This window comes from Scaptodrosophila lebanonensis, unplaced genomic scaffold, assembly GCF_003285725.1.
Source record: "Scaptodrosophila lebanonensis strain 11010-0011.00,11010-0021.00 unplaced genomic scaffold, SlebRS2 tig00000043-arrow-pilon, whole genome shotgun sequence".
Taxonomy (NCBI): Eukaryota; Metazoa; Arthropoda; class Insecta; order Diptera; family Drosophilidae; genus Scaptodrosophila; species Scaptodrosophila lebanonensis.
Genome location: NW_022060545.1, coordinates 8,620,555 through 8,639,029, shown reverse-complemented (window position 1 = coordinate 8,639,029; position 18,475 = coordinate 8,620,555). Strand labels below are relative to the sequence as shown.

Sequence of the window (18,475 nt, the reverse complement as noted above, 5' to 3'; positions counted from 1 at the left end):
TTTTTTTGTTCTCCAACCTCTGCTTCAAATTTGTTCACTGTTTGCTTTTGTTTATTATTTGTTTCTGCTCTTTTGTTCAGTGAATAGTTTTGCAAAAGTCGGATACAAAAGCGTGTAAATGTTAATGGTCTCGAACGGGTTATGACAACAAATTAGTTGATGATTTACGTCTGGGATCAATGGAGGGTTATAAGTAGTTGGGTAATGGCATGAAATATCTTTCGGCTTAGACAGGTGAAGTTTTGAGGGTAGTTTGATAACTTCTACGGTATAGTTCATAGTTGCATTGGAAATTTTATTTTTGGAAATGTTAATTTTAAGATAAATTTAAATAGGGAATCTCTTCTGCTGAATAAAAGAGATAAAATATGAGAAGTTATAATATATTCTGTGAGGGATAGAGCACCAGCTAGAAAAAGCAGACTTGGCTTGTCTCCCTTCTCGAATCTATAATCAATACGAAATTAATATAAATATTGAGTAAAATAGTAAACCGTACTCAGAGTTGCACCAAAGACCTATAAGGCTATAACTTGTCTGCAATAAATGTCATAATTTGGCTTAACAATATCGATAGAGTGAATACAAATTACAATTCAAGAATTATTTTTTCCAATGGAGAGTTATTTTCACAATTAAGTGCTTTTCAATAATCTATTATCAAAATTGTTTCATATTCCACTTTCTTGAGAGTTAAACAATGGAACAGTTAACTTATATTTGTAAAGCCTTCTCACCTTTCTCCAACATTTCAGTTTTTAATTATTGTATTTCAATTTCATTCGCAACATCAACTTCCTAATTGAGTCACAATGTTCGAGCACTCCATTTAAAATCTCACTTCAGGCGCCATTTTCAAATCGAACACTTCAATTTCGAGAGCCCTAAACAGAAATTTCCATTTAATTTTTCAATTTTAAAGCAAATGGAATTACGCACAACAACCTCTGTGCTGCCATTCATCCAACTGGGCAGTCAGCATGCGCTGCGATATTATCCTAAACATATACACACACACACACACACACACACACACGCACGTACGCACGCACTCGAGGTGTTGCCAGAGAGTCGAGGCGGCGATGAGAAACCCTTTTGCGACGGCGTTTGGGGTTTTACACGCGGCCGGTCGGGGCGACTCCGGCAAACTGTCGAAGCCTTGGAACGCGGTGTGGAAAAACGCATCAATTTGACCGGCACTTGAGAAAAGAAGACAAAAGCAAAAGCTGCGTGTTTTCGTTCTTGTTGTTGTTGCTGTTGCTGTCGCTGTTATTGTGGCTCAAAACTTGTTCGATTTGGACAGCGAAAGGGTTGAGCGCGCGCTTAGCTGCCAAGAACAGAAGCCTGGCGCAGTAAAGGGGTTAAAAACAACAACAACAACAGCAACAGCACAAACAAATGCCGCACGCACAAAAATTTTAGAAAACAACAACAATACAAACAACAGTGACGCGTTACGCGCCTGAGTAATGCGTCATGAACACAGAGCAAGTAGAGAATGAGCGTGCAGAGAGAGAGAGAGAGAGGGAGAGAGGGAGACTGGCGCCTGCTAGTATCATTGCCTGCCCAGCGGCTAAGCCGGCACTTGGACACGACACACGATACAACACCACATCCCCTCCCCGAGAGCTAATGTGGTCAACAGAAAAGTGTCACCGTTTAAGGGTTATGGGTGTCGTGTGATGGTGAGACCGGCATTTAAAATGGGAAGCAGCAGCAGCGGTAGTAGTCTGAGTGACTGACTCACTCACTGACTCATGTTATATTTGCAGAGCGAATTCATACTCATCGCCAGCCGAAGGGGCACTCGCTTCACTCAATTGCGATGTTATTTCCACGCTTAACATTGTCTGTTGCTCTCACACGTGTTGTGCGCGCGCTCCGCCTACTTTTTGTTATGCGACGATTGCTTGCCTGCTTGCTTTCTTGTGTTTCTTGAGTGAGCATCAAAATGACTCAATGAGGTTTGAGTGTTTTAGTGAGTGAGCTACCTTTGTGTGTGGGGAAATTTTCGCCATGTTTTCTAAGGGTGGCCGTGCCTGGCGCTCTGCTGGCTGTTGCTATGTTTTCTATTGCCATGTCAACAAAAGTGTTCCCAGGTCCTTAACCATAGAATGATAACATAGAATGTTATGTTTGTTTGTAACTTTGCTAAGCGCGCTGAGATTTTTTTTTTTTTTTTTGAATTGGTTGTGGTGTGTGTCTTGGCTGCCACCAAAATAAAAACCAACAATTCCTGAAATCTTTTTAACTATAGATTTTTTTAAATGCCTACCTTTTCTGAGTTTATTTAAAATGTTTTTAATTTTAATTTATTTTATGAACTTTTTTTATTATAAGACTTTTGAAGGCAGTAGTATCAACGGATGCCAAGTTTTCAAGCATATCAGAATTATTTGGCGAGGGGTATTTGTGTAATGCAATTATTCAAAGTACATTGACATTTTTTAATAACTTTTTCTTCTTTAAACTAGCATTATATAAATAAATAAAATAAGATTTAAATTTTCTTCATAATTTGCATTTAAAAACAGTGTCTTGGAAACCTGATTTAAATTCTAAAAAAGGTAATATTAGAAAATATGCTTTAACAGCACTTTTTAGTTATTAACCAAATAACTTAAGCGCATAGAAATTTGAGAAAAAAGGGCTTTGCTACAAACACATTAAGCTCATTAGTATAAGGCAATAAAATTATTACTCCAAAAATGTATATAATTCATATTTTCATATCAATTTATAAGTCACCTAATTCATAGAAACACACTTTTATTTTATTTATTTTTTGTTTTATTTATTTAACCTTTTGAAACAATATAATTTGATAGCATTAGAGTCCACAGAAATCGAGACAGTCAATTAGTTCTCTGCATAATAATATAAATACAAAATAAGACTAACATTTATCTTTATAAGGCCAACATTAAAACGCACAAAGCTCTACACGTCGCACGCTCTACACATTCCGACTGACAGCCTGCTAGTTTCATTCAAAAAGAAAAAAAAACAACAGCAAAAAACTGTTTGTAATTGCTTTGCGAAATTAACATAATTGATGCGCCACGCAATCGCGGCGGGTGTATGTGTGTGTGTTGTCGGGAGAAGGGGGAAGGGTGGGGTTTATTCGCGGATTACACGCAGCGCAATCATCGAGACGACGGCCAAGAAGCGGCCAGATAGGAGGACAGCGCTCTTCGCTATTAGCACACAAAGGCACCGCATGTGGCCGTCAGGGACAGAGGCAGAGGCAGAGACTCAGAGTCGGAGTCGGAGTCGGAGTTGGAGTCGTAGACCCATCGATTTCCATTTCTATTCATTGGACAGGTTCATGGAGCGTCCGCAGTGGCTGTCAAAGCTCAGGCGCCTGTTTGTTTTACGCCAAATCCAATAAACATGGAGCGCGCTCAAATTTGCACAATCATTGCATGTTAATTGATTTTTATGTGCACAGTCGCAATGCCCTCTCAAATCGGCAAAAATAGAAATAGGAAGCCAGTACGGCTCGGCCGGTGTGTGTCTTGGTTGGGAATGCGAATGGGAATGGTACCGGGACTGGTATGGGTACGGGTGTGGACATGGGAATGGTAATGGGAATGGGTGGTGGGTTGGGCTGAGCTGCAACCCCCCGCAAGGATAATCAAATTGGGAGTGTGCCGTGGCGTCCTCTGTTGGCGGAAATGAGCAACGAACTGTCCTGGCGGCGAGTTTCAGCAAAAAACACAATTATTGTGATATTTGAATCGCATTAGACAATGGGGTGCGAGACTCGACTGAGGACATTGGCCCTCCAGAGCGGGCGAAATAATTTTCAATAACACTTTTTTTTTAAGGATAATAACACTAAATAAGAATAACACCAAATCGAATTTTCGAAAGATTTCGAAGCAGTGGTTTTCCTGTTGATAAGGTCGGACTGTGTTTAGCCTGTTATTAATCCTAAAAATAAACCTGTTATACTTGTAGCAACAGATTTATATATTTAAGTTGCTTATAAACCTAACCTCATTTGTGCCTTATATAAAGCCCAAACCTCTCCTGGCACCATCACATTTGGAATTCCATTTTCTTCTTGACTGCTTCAATCCTTAAATCGCCTTCTTCAGCAGTACTCGACTTGGATGACTGCCATCAAAGTAATCTCTCGATTGCTTAATATTCTATAGTGTTTTTCATTTGAAAACAAATATATTTGGTATAAAATAGAATGCCCCCAGAATTACTTAAAAGAAAGAGAATACTTAATAATAAAATTGAAAGTTTTAATTGCAACTAAACGAAGTATCACATTTGCAAATAGGAAATATCTTAAAGATGTGCATGAATTTAATTATCTGCATCTCCTAATAAAGTTGGATAAAAGGTATAAAAACAAATCAAACAATAACCTTGAATACTTTGTCATTAGTGAACCGATTGACTTGAGTAGACCAGTGTTGAAAACCTCAGTTCAAGAAATTGTACAGAACCAAATTAAATAAAAATATCTCATACTTGAAAATGGGTTGTTTATTTTCAAAGATATTCAATGTTTACATACCGACATAAAAGATGGCGCACCCTGTATGTTTAAGACCAATTGGGTTATTTGAACCCCTTTAATGAATGTAAAATGTATTCATTATTTATATAGCTAAGACAATCAATTTTTATGTGAAAAATGTCACATCAGAGTTTATGAAATGAAGCGTAATATGCCTATTTTAAAATGCCGCTTTTTTCGAAAATTGCAATACTTACCAGTAAAAACGAATTCTTGGACAATGACCACAAAATTAGAACAACATTAACAAACAAAATACAAATCCGGACCTTATCTCCAAAACAAGATGAAAAAATCTGTTTAATACCTTGTTCAATGTTTTAAAGAAATTGTACTTGTATTGCGATCAGATTACGACAAAATCACTATGCTTTCTTATTTGGGATTTATGGTAATAAATGATGCTTATCCAATCCATATATGTACATACATGTTGTTTGAATACATTTGTTATGCTTTTAACATTTTAATTTTTCTCTATTAACTCTTCATTTTCTTGTGAAGATTAGAGACAATATGCTGGACAAGAAATGTTAAGGTTTTAGAATCATTTTGTGGGCATATTATGTTCAATCGATAAATTCTGTGCTTGAAATAATTGTATAATAATGTTTAAGAAAACATATTTTTGACTCAGCTTTGTTTGTCCAATCGATATGTGCAGCATCTTCTTTTTAAGAAACCAGTTCATAATCTTCTGTTCTACTTAGTCCTCTGCTTATAGAACACACTATTTCAGCCTTTGCGCAAGCAGCTCACCAGAGTTCCCTACATATTCATAACTTTACGCTTGATTGGTGGCAACTCATCAAAAATCGAACGGTAAATTGTGCTTTTTCGCTGAGTCTAACGGCAAAGGCAAGGAAACAAACGCAAACTCTAACCCTTCGGCTTAGCGTGTCGTTAATCAAGTTGATACGTCTCGACGATACGGAAAATCCGCAGTATCCTGCGCAGGACAAATGAACCGTTATCAATTGCGTAACGGGTGCGTGAAACACATCCTCGTTCGATTCGCAATTAAACGTTGTAATGCAAATGCCGCTGATAAAGTGCCGGCGATAGGGCGCCTTCCCTTCTCAGTGCGAAGGGGTTGCTCCGAGGTGGCGGTTAGGCGAAGGGTCTGAGGGCCTAGGATGTGCCAAAGGTTGTTGAACTTGCGGGTCGCGAATATTGTAAGATGTTTGGTTACACTATGGGTCTGCCCTTTGTTCAAAATGCTGTCTGTGAATTGAAAGAAATATGGATCATCAGTGACCCTGTTGTTCTGGCCAGGGGCGGAATTTGATATTCAAACGAAAGGCAGAGATGTGAGAATCTTCAGTTCAGCTGATAGTAACCGGCGATGCAAAGGGTTGGATAAGAGTGTCATATCCTATAAAGGGGTTGAGTTTAAGATTCAACTTAAGACTAGCTGACGAAAAAGTCAAATAGTGTTTTTATTTCATTTATTTACCTGTTTTCTTAACATTGATTGCAGTTTCCAACCAAGAATATAATTATTTCAAAATAGTATGCTTTTTTATTCATATCAGTCACACTTTAATTTGCATGCTTGGTTTTTAAATTAAAATAATTATATAAACAAGTAAAAAAGCTAAAGTCGGGTGTCCCGACTTTGAAATACTCTGTACATATGTATGTTTACAATAATTATAGAAAATTAAAAAAAAAAATTTGGATCGATCGCGAGGGAAATTCCAAAATACACGTTTTCTACGTATTCACATAAGGCATCTTGGACTAAAATTTGGTCTTCCTAGGTCCTATAGTCTCCGAGATATAGGCGATTATACGAATGGAAAATCGATAAAACCCCCATAGGGGGGAAGTGGGGGGAATCATAAAAATAAAACAAACTCGTATAGCGTACACACATAAGGCATCTTTGTGCAAAATTTGGTGTCTCTATCTCTTATAGTCTCTGAGATCCAGGTGTTCATACCAACAGACAGACGGACAGACAGCGCTAGATCGACTCGTCTCGTCATGCTGATCAAGAATATATATACTTTGTAAGGTGAGAAAAGAAGCCGATAACTGGACTGTTGCTAATAAGCAATATTAACAGTTTTGTTACTTGTTGTGAAGATGAATGATAAATCAAACGGTTTATTTATTTTATTATTTCAAATACATTTTTCATACGTGTTTCCATTTCCTGTATGAGAGTACAGATACTAAAATTTATTTCATATAACTAGAAATTTTGCAATCAATTTATAATTAATAGTTAATAGTTATAGCATATTACAGTTATGTGAATGAAAATCATGGAACATTTTTGGCATCCTTGTGGCTTCATGGTCGAGGGCTTCCTTCCCGCATCGAAATGCCAGTAGAGTCCTTCAGGCTATTGACCCGTAACCATGCGTGGTTAAGGATAATACAAACCAATGTTTTCTGTATTCGGGCCATCTTTGAGCACCAAAAGAACAGCAGCGCTTCTGCAACTGTATTTAATTACAATTTACTTAATTTATTTACTTCTATAAATAGTATCGTGTTCAAGGTATTAGCAGTGTTCTCATCTATCTGCTTTTCATCCTTTAAAGTAAGAAAAAATATCAGCAATAAATCCAATTAACTCATAATTGTTTCAATATTTTTCAAATAATATTTATTGCTTATTAAAAGTGCTATTTTTTTTATTGAACTCAAAGTAAAAGCTAGTCAATACAATGACGAGATATCATCCTTCAATTTCAATCAAATGTTGATTGATTTGATTTTGATTTATACTCCGTAGAAAGCTAGAAACTGTCGATAATTTGATTAATACAGTAGTGTGCACATATAAATCCTTATTAATTATTATTAATTGCTGGTCGACAGCCCTCCAAGAGCACGGTATTAAGTTCCTACGATTATTGCGATTGGCACGTAGGAACTCTATACCTCGCTGATGGTAAAGAGGCTTCGCTTTTTTACATTTCACAATCACTTTCACTTTTAAGACACAAATACTTACCCCGGCGATGGAGAGAATATACGGAGATGGCGGACCACTTCTCTGTTTGACTTTTCCGCTTAAAGCTGCAATTAAATCTTTAAACGGATTATTGGCAAGTTTCGAGAGCGAACGATGATAATGAAATCGACTCCTTTCTTAGTCGCTGTGCACACACAAGAAGTGAAGGCAGCGGAAGTCGAACTGCTGCTAAGAAAGTCTTAAAATTTTATGTCTGTACATTAGCCAATTCAGTAATGGAGGCGGGGCTGTGTGTGTGTGTGTGTGTGTGTGTGGAAAGGGCAGATGTGTAATGCATTAGCCACAAAAAGTGACTACAGTTAGGCAAAAAAAAGAGAGAAACCGAAGAAGAAGAAGAAGAAGAAGAAGGAAAGCGCCCCAAGTAATCTCACAAAAAGTACATATGCGAGCATGTAGCTAACTATATCGATACAGTCATGCAAATATACACAAATATACAATATCTATGCTTGTTTGTCGATAGATACGAGTAGACAAAAAGTCAGTACGTGTGTGTGTGTGTGTGTGTGTTGTCTGGAGTCTTAAGAGCATTAAACCACTTATTGGTTTTGGGTTTTCGCTTGGAGTCGACGCCACTTTGGCTGTCGGCGCACTTTGCCCAAAAAACCAACTTGAGAGCTTAAACTGGCCAGCCAGCCAGCCAGCCAGCCAAGAGCAAGAGTAGCAGAAATACAATAAATTTGAAATGCCGACAGCGGACAGCCACGACAGTGGACAGCGGACAAAAACAGAAAAGTATACTTGAAATTAAAGCAATTCGAAATGCCTCACCTTGAATTATTTGCTATATTCGCCACCCGCTTGTGCAGCCAACGAATGCACAAACAAACTTACTCTACTATTTATATACAAGTACTTCTATATGCTCGTGCTATATAGAAGTACTTGTATGTGTATAGTTTGAAAGAGACATGCGAGCTGTTCCTTACATAGTTCCATATGTGTCGCACCCGCTGCGCAGTCCGCTAATTACCACAAAAACTAATCAATTTGATTGATTTATCTGACAGGGCTGCACAAGTTGACATTTTGAAAAGGCGCGTAACAACTCTTTTGCACAATTCAAGCCCAACTAACAGACGTGTTGGCTGGCAGTTGAATTAACGCCCACAGCAACAACACGGCAACAGAAACCACAGCAACAACAACAACAACAACAAGCGCTCTCTTGCCTGCTCACAAATTATCATTTCAATTATATGCAAAATAAATGCATTTGATTGCGAGTTGGTGTTGTGGGGGAGCTTGACTTGCCCGCCCAGGCCCTGCCTTTATCTCTGGAGCTGAAGCTCCAGTGTTGCGTCTGCTAGGGAAATTATATGTGGAACTAGAGAACTGAATCTTTTGTATTTTCTATAGCTATCGGGATTCTAACAAGTAGAATGAACTGCAGAAGAAAACATTTGTGATGTCAGCTGCTTGTTTTACGCTTTTAACTAATAAATGTTTAGTTTTTAATAATACTTATAGTTTTTATACTCATATCAGCTATTTTTATATATATATAAATGTAAAACTTTAATTATACTGTTACTTTTTACAACAACTTAAATTAAACTTATAGAAAAATACAAATACAGCTTAAACTAGGAGCTTAGTCTTATTTAACATATCAGCAAATTAATATATATATTCATTTTATTTCATTTTATTTATTTTTGTAAGGATAGACCTAGTCTTACAAGTATTAGGTTACTTTTGAATTAGTATGCTAGTAATTAAATAGTTAGATCGATGTCAATGCCTTAAAAAATAAATATTGTTTTGTATTGTATTGATATCTAAATACATTATTAATATTTCAAAATATTGAAAACTATGAAAGTCTTCCTCTTTTCATACTAAGTAGTACTAGTTAAGCATTAGTTTTAATTTTATTTTATTTTAAGTACTGTAAAATTATATGAACAATTTTTGAGAGCATTCTTCTGTGATTCTCATACCAAGTCGGATTAATTCCTAACAGTAATTCTAAAAGGAAGTCCACTATTATTATTACTATTAATTTTTAACCGACTTCAGAAAAGAGGAGGCTATTTGTAAACATTTGCTTTGTATTAATATTTTTTCGCATTTTTTCTGAAACCAAATGTAACGATCAGTAACGATTAAAGTATCGAGTTCTTATGAGTAGTACTTGTGGTGTCTCGATACTTTCAAATGAGTGCAAGCGTGCTTTGAAACTCTAAAATATTGGAAACCACTTAAAACTTAAGCATTTAAGAAACATAATATGGTGTGGCTGATGTTTTGAACTCAGCAACTCTTATTCCATAGATTAACAACAAAACAAACACAAAGTACAATGCGGATTCAAAACCACTCACTACTCAGGACTCATATCACATATCACATAACTAGCTCGCTATTAGCATTTTGGTTCGTTTAATAGAACTTTAAATCACAGCTCTGTTATATGGTTTTTGTTGTGGTTGTTGTTTTTTTTTCAACACATGCGTTGACAGGCAGTCAGCAGTAAAGCAGAAAAGCAGTAAACTGCTGCTGCTGCTGGCTGTTGGTGGAGTTGATACTTTTACTGTTGCTGCTGCTACTGCTACTGCTTACCAGCAGCTCGCAACTGTGAGCAATTTATTTTTAGTTGCCACAGCGTGAAAAGTAAAGCGCCGAGTGTGCAAAATCTGCTAAGACGTGTGAAATGTGGAAAAGTTTTGATTTTTGAATGTCGATTGTGCGAGTGTGTGTGTATGTGTGTGTGTGTGTGCGACATAAATCAATTTTTATGTCTCACAAGTCGCAGTCGCAGTCACAGCCACAGTCACTTCAAACGTTTTACGAGATGCTGAGCTGCTGCCTGAAGTCCGTGGTCTGGGGAGGGCGAGGGGCGATGAGGCAGGCAGCAACGTCAATAGCCTGCTGTGCGCATTTCCCAAAGATTTGCATTTTCATTTATTTCCTAAGCTTTTTATTGCGTGTGTGTGCGCTTATTCTGTATATTGGTGTGAGTGACATGTGACACTGGCTGTCAGTTGCCACAAAATGTGGAAAGTTCAGTGCCGGACACGCCCTCCTCCCTCTCAACAACGTTTTAGCTTCTGCGCATGCGCAACACTCAAAGCCTGTAGCTGGAGACGCAAAGTTCTGGTCATAATGGCGCCATAAGTTTTTGTTTTCGGAGGGGTTCGATTGTGTTTTTGGTCAGTTCATAAAATGTGGTTGGTGCTGCGCTGATTAGCATCGACAGTTGCCACAGGCCGCCAGTTGCCTTTGATTGACAGTTTGTGCATACAAAGCAGAAATCAGAAACACAAACCCGAACACAAACACAAACAGAAAACAAACAAAAGTACGAATAAATGAAACTCGCACATAAATCGCTTCAATGTGCATCCACTTTTTCGTTGCTTGTTGCAGTTGTTTTGTATTTCGGCGGCAAACTTACGACCAAAACGCACTGTGGTTGAGAAGCCGAAGCCAACGGCCAAAACATGGATGCATTCTAACTAAATTAATTATTTCAAGCAATTGAGACAAAATGTGATAACTCAAAAGAATTAGAAACCTATTTTGATTCCTTTCAACAGCGAATTTCTGCATCTACAGTAACGAATAGAGTCTGCTGCCAGAAACTTCAGATGAAAATAGGCGAACAAAACAAGAAATAAATTTCTTGAAATGTGAAATATTTTAGTTTTGGGGAACTTCTAATTTGCCATCCATTTGATATTAATTTTCCTTTATACTTCCCTTAAAAGATTTTAGTCTCTAACAGTGTAATAATGAAATTTTTATTGCTCATCCTTAAAATCTAATCTTATGTCTATTATTATTAAAAAAAAAATCTCCAATAATAAATTAAATTTTAAACGTTATAGAATTTATAGAATCTGACAGTAATAAATAGAGTCTGTTGCCAGAAACTTCAGATGAAAATAAGCGAACAAAATAAGGCATAGATTTCTTTTTTAAATCAAAAAATTAGTTCTAAATGTGAAATATTTTAATTTCGGCGAACTTCTAATTTGCCATCCATTTGATAATAATTTGCATTTATACTTCGTTTAACTGATTTTAGTCTCTAACAGTGTAATAATGGAATTTTTATTGCTCAGCCTTAAAATCTAATCTTATGTCTATTATTATAAAAATAATAATAAATATTATCCAATAGGAAATTAAATTTCAAACGTTATAGAATTTATAGAATCTGACAGTAATAAATAGAGTCTGTTGCCAAAAACTTCAGATGAAAATAAGCAAACAAAACAAGAAATACATTTCTTTTTTTTAATCAAAAAAGATGTTCAAAATTTCGGCGAACTTCTAATTTGCCATCCATTTGATAATAATTTGCATTTATACTTCATTTAACTGATTTTAATAATGGAATTTTTATTGCTCAGCCTTAAAATCTAATCTTATGTCTATTATTATAAAAAAAAACTCCAATAAGAAATTAAATTTGAAACGTTATGGAATTTATAGAATCTGACCCACTGTGCATCGGTCGTGTGGGACAGATGTATGTTCAGGCCTGAGGAGTTGTAGTTGCTATAGTTCCGAACTATTCAAACCACTCCACTGCAGTCTACTCCGCACCACACCACTCTACACCACACCACTCCGCACCACTGCACACCACTCCACTGACGAGCAATTGACGAACTGTTCGTTGGGTCTGACGTTTTTATCGTTTGGCTTAAAGTGTTGACGTTTCGACTCTGCTAATGGTGATCGTGATTAGGCGGCATGTTTATGAGCTAAGGGATTGACATTTGCTGGCCAATAATTCAAGCTCAAATGTGGGCTAATGAGCGACACTAAGATTTACGATATTTCTAAATCGTAGTCGAGGCTGCCAAGCTTCTAGCTTGTAGTTATTCAACGCGGCTTTTATTGTGGCTCCTACTATATCGGTTGGTTTACATAATTTCCGGCCAAAGGAATTTATGTTGCCCCTCATATATATTTATTTGTGCATTTCAGTTGTGAATACAAATCCGAAATACGGCAAATGTTTTTAAATTCAACAGGAAATGAGAGAATTTGTATTTTATAACTATTTTTATTCTAAAGAATGACAATTTCTTCTCTTCTATGTTTCCGTTTTCTATTGAGATAACAACTTGGCTTTTAATGTCCCATGAGAGAGATGGTAATAAAATATTTATAAATCTCCAGTTTAGAAATAAACAGCAACTTAAAAATGGAATATCTTATAGTTAAATGCTGTTAAGATTTCTTTTTCTATTGAGATAACAACTTGGCTTTTAATGCCCCATGAGAGAGATGGTAATAAAATATTTATAAATCTCCAGTTTAGAAATAAACAGCAACTTAAAAATGGAATATCTTATAGTTAAATGCTGTGAAGATTTCAGACAGCTTAGCAGCTAGAATTATGGTTATATTACTTGTTGATTATATAAAATAGAGAACAGCTTCGCGATTATTAAATAAACAAATGAAATAACTTTAAATTCTAATGTCATTTACTTGTTGAAATAAATCTCATTTATTATGCTATTATTATTTGAATTAGTTCATGTTTAAAAAAAAGTAAGAGAAAGACAAAGTTAATTCAAAATTTGAGTAACAAATTATATTTAGCTTAAGCTCTTAAAAGCTCATTCGAGACAGTAAGTAATAAATGCCCTGTTTCCTGTTAGCCAAGCGGAACTACGTTTGTGCATTAGATATCGCAAAAGCGAATTCATAATTACTTTATTCACCAAAAAGACCGAAAGTCCATCTAATCTTGACGGCAACATTTCAAATTCAGAGCACAGCGCAGCCACAACCGACTGACCGACCCATTTCAACAATCACTTTGATTGATGCAAGCAAACGTCAGAGATAGACAGACAAACGGACAGACGGACAGACGAACAGACGGACAAACAGCGCCCACACCCACCAGGCAGCCAATTTTTCACTTAGAAAGAATTAATTAAACAACTGAATTGAAAAATAAAAGGCAAAAAATTGAAACAGGCGCAAAAATCTGAAATCTTGGGAGCGCTGAAAAAAATTAATTATACCAAGTAAATTAAAATGTATCAGCGTAGCAGCGACCACGCCCACTCTGCAAATGTGTAACGCCTCCAACGCTAAAACGTGCAATGAAATTTTGATTTAACTTTTTCGGGAGATTGTCAGATGTGCGGGAAGTGTGAGCCGCGGTAAGTGAAAGAGTTGGCTAATTGTCTGGAAAGAGATCTGCTAAGCTATGGTCAGACGAACAAATCATCTGCACTCCAGTGGTCACAATTTATTAAGTAGACAGTCTTTCTTTGAAGATTTTGGCTGTCTAAGCGATGATGGTACAATACTGTGTTTAGTCTCAATAGACTCTTTTCCGATCTGTCCACATTTTAGATAATCAAGAGAATCGAAGCTTTTAATGTCAGAAAGAAATAAAAAAGGATATTCATTACCAGGCAAGCCTTTACACTAAACAGACACTATGGAGTACGATTTTCTGGAGGCCCAAATAGAAGAGACGCACGACAACCAGTACAAGGACATATTCTATGGCTCTTGTTTTGGGCCGGATGCCATATATGTGAAGCTCTATTCGTCCGATGGTCACGAGTTTATAATAAAGCGCGACTACGCCAACATTGCCGCCACACTCAAGGCGATGCTGGAAGCTCCGGGCGAACTGGACAAGGACGAGCCCAACGAGGTGTGTCTGCACGAAATTCCGTCCCACATTTTGCAGAAGGTGTGCAAATATTTGATCTACAAGGTCCGTTACACGGATAGCTCGACGGAAATACCAGAGTTTCGCATCGAACCCGAAATATCTATAGAGCTTCTGATGGCCGCCAACTTTCTCGACTGCTAAACGAAATAAAGAGGATTTAGAAGGCTCCTAATTGAAACATATTCTTCGAGTATTTACTTTGCAGTGTAGCGCAGCTTATGGCTTGCAACGACTCGACCAATTGATTGCAGTTCGTTCTCATTCTTCGGCGGCAGGCGTTGGCGTCGCCAAGCCCCCGCCCCCTTTCGCTTGATGGATGTGCATAGTTGCCGGCTGCCTGCAAGTGGCAGTTGAGAGATAGCAAAACTTAATTAATTCATCTGCTAGCCACACATTGAACTTTAATCAAGAGAAGGCAGTCGGAGCCAACTCGCTTGGCCTATAAATTGCACGCCCGAAACGACAAGTGGGCCGAGTCTGTGGCTGGCTGGCTCAGGGGAGGAGGGCGACTCGGACGGCAGCTGCAGGCGGTCCCCTGCTGTGCGGCAGCTTAGATAGTCGCACCATTGCTAGTCGGTTGTTGTTGTTGTTGCTATTGTTGTAATTGCAGCTCCTGTTGTTTTTGCTGCTGTTGTGTGTGTGTAAATGCAACGTGTGGTTTTATGTTATGGCAAATTGCAGTTGACAGAGCGCACAGCGCAAGCTAGAAATGTGTATCTATAGTAAGTATAAAATACAAATGCACACTGTAGGCCAATTAAATAGGGACAAGCTTGGTAATGTAAGAGAGAGTGGGATTACGAGCTTCCACAATGCTGAACGAATCACGAAAGAGAGGTCTCTACAAGCATATCACCATAAAAGGATCCCCAATGACGGTTCACCTAAGTAAGGCCATCACAAGCAGATCAGCTTTAGATTCTGAGTTTTTATACCCTGTACCCAAAGGGTGAAAGGGTATACTAGTTTTGTGCGAATGTATGTAACAGGCAGAAGGAGGCGTGGCAGACCCCACAAAGTATATATATTCTTGATCAGGATGAGAAGACGAGTCGATATAGCCATGCCCGTCTGTCCGTCCGTCCGTCCGTCTGTATGAACGCAAGAATCTCAGAAAGTATAAGAGCTAGGATAACCAAACTTGGTATACAGATTCTCCTGAGCCCGAGAAAGGACGAGTTTATTTTATTTATTTTTTTTAATGTTCCCCCCCTTCCCCCTTCAATTTCGTCAATAGCGTCCACATTTCAAAAGCTTCTTCAACCAAACTTTGCACACATAATTTGTACCTAATAATCAACTTTAGTTTTAAATTTCATCTAAATCTGTTAATGCTGAGAATGCAATAAAATTGCATCTAAATTGGTTAATGTTAAGAAAAGTTATTAGCGAAACAAATCCATTCCGGTACTACGGGTACTACGCCTACAAGCTACAGCATCAAGTTCGCTCTTAATCTTCCTTTTGCTTCTGCTAGGCGCATAGCTTACCCGGGTACAGGGTATTTCACTGTCGAGCGTGCTCGACTGTAGCGTTCTCTCTTTTTTAGTCTAGCAATCATCACAAAGAATTCACCATCAGCAGTCGAAACCCATATACTAGATATTGTGGGGAAAGGATAGATCAAGAGTGCTGCTCGAATTCGCAATGAAAAGTTACTTTATTCTTTATTTTCAACTGCATTTTGCACATCACTGCCACAACACAAGTCAGCAATCCAAAAAGCTGGCTGTCATCAACAACTCCATGGAGATCTCCGGCTCAATGGGGAATTCCGGTATCTCCACTGAACTGTCGGTGAAGTGCAATTTGTAAAACATATATTTGCAGACCTTTTGCAAAATGTGTGAGGGCACCTCTCGCAGATACACTTCGTTTTCCGTTGTCACATCACACTCTTCGGCGCGAAACAACATCGCCTTGATCGTATTGGAGACGAGAGCGTATTTGCGCCTAATGAAGAATTCATGTCCATCGCAGGACACAAGCTTGACAAAGTCGGAGTCAGGACCCACGTAGCTGCCATATGACATTTCGGGCAACATGCTGTCATCACTGCCCACGGTTCTTAGAGACATTTTCGACATTTTGTCCAAGTATTTTTCTATTCTACTGTGTTTTGTCTGGCCCGAGTGTAAGTAGATTTCTGAATTCAATTCTTGTTTCGTTCTGACATTTGAGTAACATGAAACAGTTTCGAAAGAAAACAAATAGTTAATTTCTTTAAATATTTATTCTTTGAATTTGCAAGAAATTTAAAAACCTAATAAGTGTTTTAAGTTGGTAATAAACACTAAGGGACTTACAACTGAAAATTGGGAACTATAAGGACAATTTGTAAGCAGTCGTAAATGTATTGAAGGAATGATTGAACATGATTGAACGGTTCCTTCAGAAAAAAATTATGGGAAATAGTTCATTTTTACAAATTTGTATTCTTTGAATTTTATAAGAAATTTAAAAGCCTAATAATTATTTTAAGTTAGTAATAAACACTAAGGTAGAACTGAGAAATTTAATTTTTAACTAGAGATAGGGCGCTATTAAGGACAATTTGTAGGCAGTCGTAAATGTATTGATGGAATGATTCACAGTGAATCAACAAAACGAGCTTTTTAGGAATTTCATACGCTATAATAAATATTGGCTTTATTATCGAAATTGTTTAATTTTATTGCATGTAGAAATGCTGGTTGGTTTGTTGTTAGTTGTTTATTTTATGCCAATAACTACAGGTATAGTTCTTTTTACGTGTAAAAGCCCTAGGACTTGAATTACTTCCGATTTTAATCAAATAATTACGAACAATAATTGTTCCCGAAGTTGGAATATAATACTAGCTTTAAAAAAGTTGGACATTTTTCAAAGCGTGCGAAACGTAAACATACAAGTATAATAGCATTTCTCTTAATTTTCTCAAATTAAAGCTGAATTAAAAAAGTACAACAAGGTTCGGTAATTCACTTTCGTTTGTTTCCAATGTTAACTGATTCCAAGTGTATATATATTGAGATTCTGTTGGCTTGCATCGAAAGAGCTGAATTGTTTCACGCATGTCTATGATGCAATACTTGTAAATATTTAAATTACAGTGGATTGAGAGTGTAGAAAGGGAATTGGTTTTATTTCGCCGTAAAGCAAATAAAGAAATTGATCAAAAGTGTTAGGTATTTGGAATACGATATTATTGTGCTTATACGGCTGACCTGTATAGTGTTTGCCTTTCATTTGGCCTTTTACGTCTCAGTCTCTTAAGAGTTGAAAGCAGTAATGCGTGCATACTTATGTATATCTATGTGTGTATCTACAGCTGTACCTATAAAAGACTTAGCTATGAATGCCTGTCTTGTCTTGTCTTGTGTTGCACATCCCATGCGGCAAATTGTAAACATTTTCATTATGGTCATTATCGTTATTATTATTATGTTGAATTTTATTGCTTTATAAGCGCATTTTAATTTTTGCCTTTCGCCGGCCACAAAATTTATATAGCTCAAGTCAATGTGGGCATCAACGTCTGCCATCTTCACAATACACGCATAAACTACTATATGCAAGTATATATATATGTGTATGTGTATACAAATGTACATAAATATATATGTATATGTGGTGTGTGTGTTGCGAGGCAGTGGCTGGGGCAGTGGCAGGGGCAGGGACAGGGACAGTCCGAGGCAGGCTGTCAACCATTCATGAGCGACAAAAGCTCGTAAAAAATGCACAACACATGCGATTGTAGACGGACGGTACTAGTTGTTGTAGTTGCTGTGGTTATTGTTGTTGTTGGTATTGTTGTTGTACATTTCTTATGCCATGTATGTACATATGTTGTCAACGCCAGGCTGAGAGCATCAAGCTTCGGACGTCTGCCGGCCACGTCAAATGTCTTTTGTGAAAGGCAACCAAATTACGAGCAACACACACACACACACACACACACACAGACACATACAGATTGCTTATGAATTTAGAAGTGTGTATATCTATGTATATATGTTTCCACGATAGTTATGCACATGGCATGCGAATTGCAATTTGTGTGTTGGCCAAGAGAGCTTTTATATTTTTGCGCAAAGAAACAAAAAATGGAAAAAGAAAGGCGCTTGTGAATTGTGTCCGGTAGTCAGTCGTCAGTGTTTATATAAAGTCATACAAATGACTGATGGATTGCTGTTGTTGTTGTTGTTGTTATTGTTATTGTAGCTGCAATTATTGCTGACAATTTTCGTGTGCGGCAGCCTTTGACTCTGATTGATTGCGTTTCTAACTAATCTGT

General features: G+C 37.3%; 2 pseudogenes; one reads left to right on the top strand and one right to left on the bottom strand.

Annotated features, from left to right (window-relative positions):
- The first annotated feature begins 13,919 nt into the window (after positions 1-13,919).
- Positions 13,920-14,381, top strand: LOC115622756 (annotated as a pseudogene).
- A 1,459-nt stretch (positions 14,382-15,840) lies between these two features.
- On the bottom strand, positions 15,841-16,302 carry LOC115622876 (annotated as a pseudogene).
- Positions 16,303-18,475: the final 2,173 nt, after the last annotated feature.